Source organism: Candoia aspera, chromosome 4 (genome assembly GCF_035149785.1).
Source record: "Candoia aspera isolate rCanAsp1 chromosome 4, rCanAsp1.hap2, whole genome shotgun sequence".
NCBI classification, from domain to species: domain Eukaryota; kingdom Metazoa; phylum Chordata; class Lepidosauria; order Squamata; family Boidae; genus Candoia; species Candoia aspera.
The window spans coordinates 119,130,971-119,136,970 of NC_086156.1; positions in this window are offsets into that span (position 1 = coordinate 119,130,971).

Genomic DNA, 6,000 nt, shown 5'->3' on the forward strand with positions numbered 1-6,000 from the left:
TTCTTTCCTGCGCTGCGGGAAGTGGGAGACGGAGAATCGGTTAGGGTGGAGCTGCGGGGAGACCGGGAAGTGGGCAACGGGGCTAAAAGCTCGATACTTACGGGATGAGTTCTGCGATCTAACGGGGGAGGTGAAATAAACATGGCTCCTCCCTTCAGGGCTCTTTTGGCCAACTCAGTCTTTTTTGTGTCTGGCCACAGCCGCCATGGCGGCAGCTCTGCGGAGGGACTAACCCTCCCTCTCCATCTTCGCCCCCCCCCCCCAGCAGTCAGCACGCGGGGGAGACGCAGACTAAGAGGATGGGGACCTGCCTGTGCTCCGTGCCACAGCCCCCCAGCTTCGCAGCCCCCTTCCTCCCGTGAGCGCCACTCGGGCACACACTCCTTCTCCTTGGCCATTTCCCACCCTTCCACCTAGTGAATGAGTTACTTCCTCCCGGGGGCTAATGCCGGATTTCCGGGCTGTCAGAGTTTAGATTGATGCCTGGAGAGTGAGTCACTCCTGCAGCAGAAGGCACCGATTGTGTGAATGAATCAAAAGGGCTGGATGTAAACCAGGGCTGCGACCAGGATTTCTCCACTAATGATTCTGCTGCCCTCCAGAAACCCACCGAGCCCTGAAAAACTGCGGGATGTGGGGAGAGTGAGGCTGGGAGAATGGGGGTGCTTCGGGCAGACAGATGGGGCAGTGGTGGATGCGGCTGGCCGCGATCGATGACTTCCGGCTTTCCCGTCACCATATTGCCTAAAGACCTTCAACCACCACCGTGGAAATGGGGAGGCAAACCAGTGAGCCCATGCGGTTCTCTTAAAACCGGTCCGAAGGAAAACACACCCGCAGCTTCCAACAGAAAGGACCACCTTCCTAGGGTGTGGGAGCAAGAGCTCTGGTCCTAGGATGGCCTTTGCCTTCCCTCCCAGGGCCTTAAAGGGGTGGGGCGGGACTGCACAGCAGCGTGAGAAGTCGCACGAAGCGGCGTGCAATTTTCTCCCCGCAGCGTTCACTTGCTCTTCTAAAATCAGGCCGAGAAAAAGGCTGGACAGCAGGCTAGGGTTGGGAAATGCGGGGCCTGGACTCATCCCTCTCAGAGAAGGGGCTCCCCCAAGGCTTCCTCACGGAACAGCGGGCCCCTCTCCAGCCCCAAATACCTGCCACTTCCATTATAGGGGGCTCCCATCCCCCCCACCGTTGCTGAGGCCAACCCTGTAAAGAAGGGGCCTGCCTCCAGGAAGGGCCACCTTGGTCTGCACCTTTGCCCCTTTGCTGCAGGGCCACCTTGGCCTGCTGCTTCCCTGAGCAACAGCTCCCGCCCTGCCCTCAGAGCCAGCCTCCCAGCCTGGACGCCTTGCTTCCTTGCAGTGCCGCTCTGCAGCCTTCAGTGCCAAAGACTCCTTCCCTGCTCCCTGCCCTTTTCACCCCCCCTGCCCCCACTCTGCCTTCTTCCCATCTACTTCTCCCGGCTCCATCCCACCCCACCTCTCTGCCTCCTTGGGTGCTGCTTGCCTGCCCACCCGGCAGCGGGGTCAACAGTAATTTTCTCTTTCCCAACCGGCAGGTGATAACCGCACTGCCCTCAGGCTGCTCCCCTCCCAGGCACATGTACTAAGGTGCCTAACCCCCTTCCCCAGGGTGCTGCCCCCTCCACTGTTCCTGTGGTGCCTGTGGATCCCACCAGCAATGGAGTGGCTGTCACAGGAGCAAATATTTCAATTGGGGTGATGGGGAAGATGCGTTTCCAGCCTCTAGAGAGCCTGGAAGCACCTCCCAAGTCCATCGGCTGTGGTTTTGCACCCGCCCAGAATAGCAGCCCCTGTGAAGCCTATTTTTGGGCCAGAAAGCAGGGATGGGTAGTGAAATCAAAGCCATGAGTCAGAGGCCCGGGGCACGTTCAGGTGATTGCGGCTGCAGCAGCAGAAGTGGATTCAGCTCAGAGCAAGCCCTTTCTTTAATTCCTGAAAGGGTGGAGGCTGGGTTCTGTCTGCTGTGGTCCAGAATCTGCTTGTTGCTTTGCTGGGGGAAGGGGGGGAAGGGCCCCTAATGTGGGAGTCACACATATGGGGTGGGGTGCAGTATATTCCACTTCTTGGGCCTGGCTGTTGTTCCTGCAAAGATACCTGAGAAGGGGCTCAGCCTCATTTCCAGTGGGTGACCCTTGACTCCCAACATCTGGGGCTGGGAGGCAAGTGTCTGTGGGCAGCTTCAGCTTCTTGGCTTAGGCTTCTTTCAGCCATCTCCATGGGATGAATGGAGATGCCTGAGGGGGGGTGCCTTGCCTTGGGCGCCACTGAAGGGAGGCGGGAGCCTGGGACTTGAGCAAGACAGGGGCCTTCCATGCCATCCTCTGGACCCTGCATGAAGCAGGGCTCATACTCCATGGCTTCCTGGGGCCTTCTGATTTTCTCATCAGGCCAAGAAAGACCTGCATTCTTGTGGACCAGTCCTGGCCCATAGCAGCCCTTGGGCCCCAGCCTGAAGCTGAGCAATGCTGGGAGTTGGCAAGGGCCACTGTTACTTGGCCCCTCCAGATCCTTGGCCCATGGAAGTTCTGGCTGGGGATAATGGGGATAGTAATCTAAAGTCCTTGGAGGGCATTTGGAAGCCTCTGACTAGTGGCATCCTTGATTTGGGGAGCTCTGCCAAAGAAGTAGGCAGAAATTGGTGCTGATAGTCCACTGTCCTTCAGTACCTGGACCCTTACTGGGCTGTCTTGCCTGGCCTGTTTGAAGAAGGCTGATGCACTCCCTCCCTTCCAGCCTGGGCATCAGGTGACTGCATGATGGCGGTGGGCCCAAGCACTGCTACTGTATGGGGGTGGTGGTGACTCACGAGTGGGCTGTGGAGGAGATGACAAAATAGCAATCAGCCTTTTCCCTTAGGAGTGGCTCTATAGTGGGGTGGGGGGGAGGGATCCTTGGCAGGCTGGTGGGACAGGGAAGCCAGGACAGATGGACTCAGGCATGGCTGCAGCAGCACAGGGGGTTGGTGTGCTTGCTGGGGGAAGGCAGGGCAAAGGGGCTTTGCCCTGGTCCCAGAGGCTGCCTCTCCAGGGCCTCGAGGGGGCATCTCTGCTTGTAGGGGGCCAGAGGCATCAGGATTTTGGTCTTTCCAGCCCAAATCTTGATGCCTCTGGCCCCCTACAAGCCAGGGGGTCAGCACCTCTCCCAGGTTTAGCTCTGGGTAAGGTGCAGTGTGTCATGGGGCAGCAGATACCCTGATGGGGTTGGTGAACTGCCACTAAAACCAGGGTGGAAGTGGGGGACGGGCAAGGTGAAAACCTGTAATAAAGTGCATTGAATTGAGAACAACTGGAAATAAAGAAGGGGGAATGTGTGAGTTGTCCTGAGTTGGTCATCCTGTTAGCTGTAGGCTGGCTCTTCTGTGAGACACAAGGAACTGCTTACCACCTGCTAGGGGTCCGGGACTGGTCAGGCCTTTGTGCGCATTTGCTCTGACCTCCAACTTACTCCACCAATCCATTTCCCTTAGCTTCCCTGCTTTAAACCAACAGCACAGATGCTAGAAGAAGCAGGAGAGACCTATTTTGGCCATGGAGGAGAAGCTCCCTGACCAACATCCCATCGTAGCCTCTTCAGCGAGGAGGCAAAGGCTGCCTTTCTTACATCTGTGGGTGTGCCTGCCATTTTCAACTGTCTGAGCTGAAAGGATGGTGAGACTGAACCCAAGGTGACCACATGTGTCCTGGTGGGTTTGGCACCTGTCGAGAGACTGATTTGTCAGGGTCTCTACCCCACCCACAGCCCACTGCCAGGCAACCTGCTTCTCCAGGAGAGCAGCCTGGCAGCTACAGTTTGACCCCCCTTCTCCACTGGCATCTGGTGTTGCTGGCAGTCTCCCTGCCAAGCCCAGGATTTGGAGCCTCTGTCTCACAAAGGGGCCCCTGGGGCCAATGTGTATGTCAGAGGAAGAGCTAGAGCATGCTCAGGGTCAGGGGTGACTTTACCACAGCACTGGTCTGGCCCGTAGAGAGCGATGGTGGTGGTGGTGGTGGGGCACTAGATCTCATCAAGAGCCTCCTAGTGATGCCAGTCCTGTCCCCCCCCCCCCCCCCGCTTGTGGAAACACTGTAGAAGGTTTTGAGAATGAGATGTCTCTTTTGTTTCCAAAGAGTCGGGTAGCAAACTATTCTCTCCTCTGATACCATCCTGGGTGAAATAATTCCTTTCCTTCCTGCACAAGACTTTGCTTCTCTAATTCAGACCCGGTGCCTAGCTGGCGAGCCTCCCTTAGTGCTGTGCGGAGCTGTAGGCAATCTCGGTCCGCTGGCCGCTTGGCTCTCTCCGCTCCCGGACCAAGTCTTGGTCTGGGGTCGTTCCCGTGGGTCGGGGGCTGCGTCCTTCCGGAAGCCTGCAACCTGTGTCTGCAGAAGTGCGCCTCGCAGCGGCTTTGCGCGGCCGCTTCGCCGCTGGAACACACGGCCGCTCCTTTCAGCACCTCGGAGAGCTCCCGTCCTTCCGGCCAAGGGAGGCCCCGGCTTTGCTCTTCGCCGCGGAGGCGGGGCCTGCAGTCCCTGGTCGGAGCCCTCAAGAACTGGGGGTGGCAGACTGCCCTTCCCCCGCTCTAGCCTTTCCTTCGGAGTCCTCCTGCCCGCTTTCCTTTGGGCCCTACGAAATGGTTTCCCCGTTGCGGTTTTTAAAGCGTGTCACTTGTCAGGGCTCCAATTCCCCGAGGAACTGCGCCCGCTAACCCCTGGAAACCGCGCTCCCCAGATAGAGCTGTGGGGAATTACGCTAGACGAGGAAGAGTCCCTTGATTTCCGTCGCCGGCTTCATGGAGATACCCGTGCATTTTCTTGGCAACCCCATAGAAGCCGCCCCCTGCCCTTCTCCAGGCTGTTCGCTTCCTTCCCATCCAAGCGCTAACTAAGCCGATCCTGTGTAGCTTCCCAGGATCAGCCAAGAGCGGCTAAGTGCTGCGAAGACGGAAAGCTACGAGTCTTCGAGAGGAAGGAAAGCGACCACGTAGTAGTGGTAGTTAACGATGAAATTTAGATCGGATGAAATGAGAGGGAGACGTTGGCTCACATCCCCCCCCCCCCCGTTGCGCCAGGCAGCTCTTGTTTTTCTGCTCTAGGAAGCGGTGAATCATAAGCCGCCCTCTTTGTGCGCCTCAACTGTTATCAGCCGCCCGCCCGCCGCTGGGGTGGGGGGGAGGAATGAATCCCACTGCAAGAGGGGCGAGCAGCTCCAATCCCAACAACAGGTATTGGGCGCCCTCCCCCCGCAATGCTTTTCCAGCTCACTGCAGGTACTGGATGGGGGCGGCGGCTGGAAGAGAAAGCAGGATGAGTCACGGATAATGAAGGTTCGCGAAGAAGATGGTTTTCCGGCATCGCCTTTCCCGGTCTGCCTGCCTACCCCATTGGGGCAGGGCGGGAGCAATCTCTTAGAAGCGGGCGAGGAGCGAAAGTTGCGAATAGGGCTCAAGAGTCCACCAGAAGCAGGTGCCAGAATGACGCCTCCGCTTTTCCCCCGCCCCCGCCCAGCTCCGCCGCCTTGGAAGAGCACGGCCCGCCCCGCGGGTGCAGCCCCTCGGGTTCGCCTCGCCCTGGGACCAGAAGAGGAAGGAGGTTTAGCCTCTGCCAGAGCAGGACTCGCTTTGGACGAGTGCGGGGAGCAATGGAGGGTGGCCTCTCTGCCTTTTGCTCTGGAGGCCACGGGGCGGGTCTATCCTGCCGCCATGTGTAAGAGAAAGGCGGCTCTGGTGGCCCTCTTCCGCCCCACCCATCCCGGTGTGTGGCTGTGTTGTAACTGGAGGCTGCCCCCCACCTCCGCCGCCGGTCATCACATTCGTGGTCGCCGCCTCCTCCCACTCCTGGATCCGCTGACGCAGGAAATGGCTGCAGAGAATGAGTCACGGCGCTGGCAGAGCGAGGCGAAGACCCGTTGTGCTAAATTTAGTGCAACAGACTAGGGGAGAGGGGCTTTAAAGGGACGTCCAGCATAGAGATGCAGCCAGGCGACTGCCGGGCTGTGGGCAGGA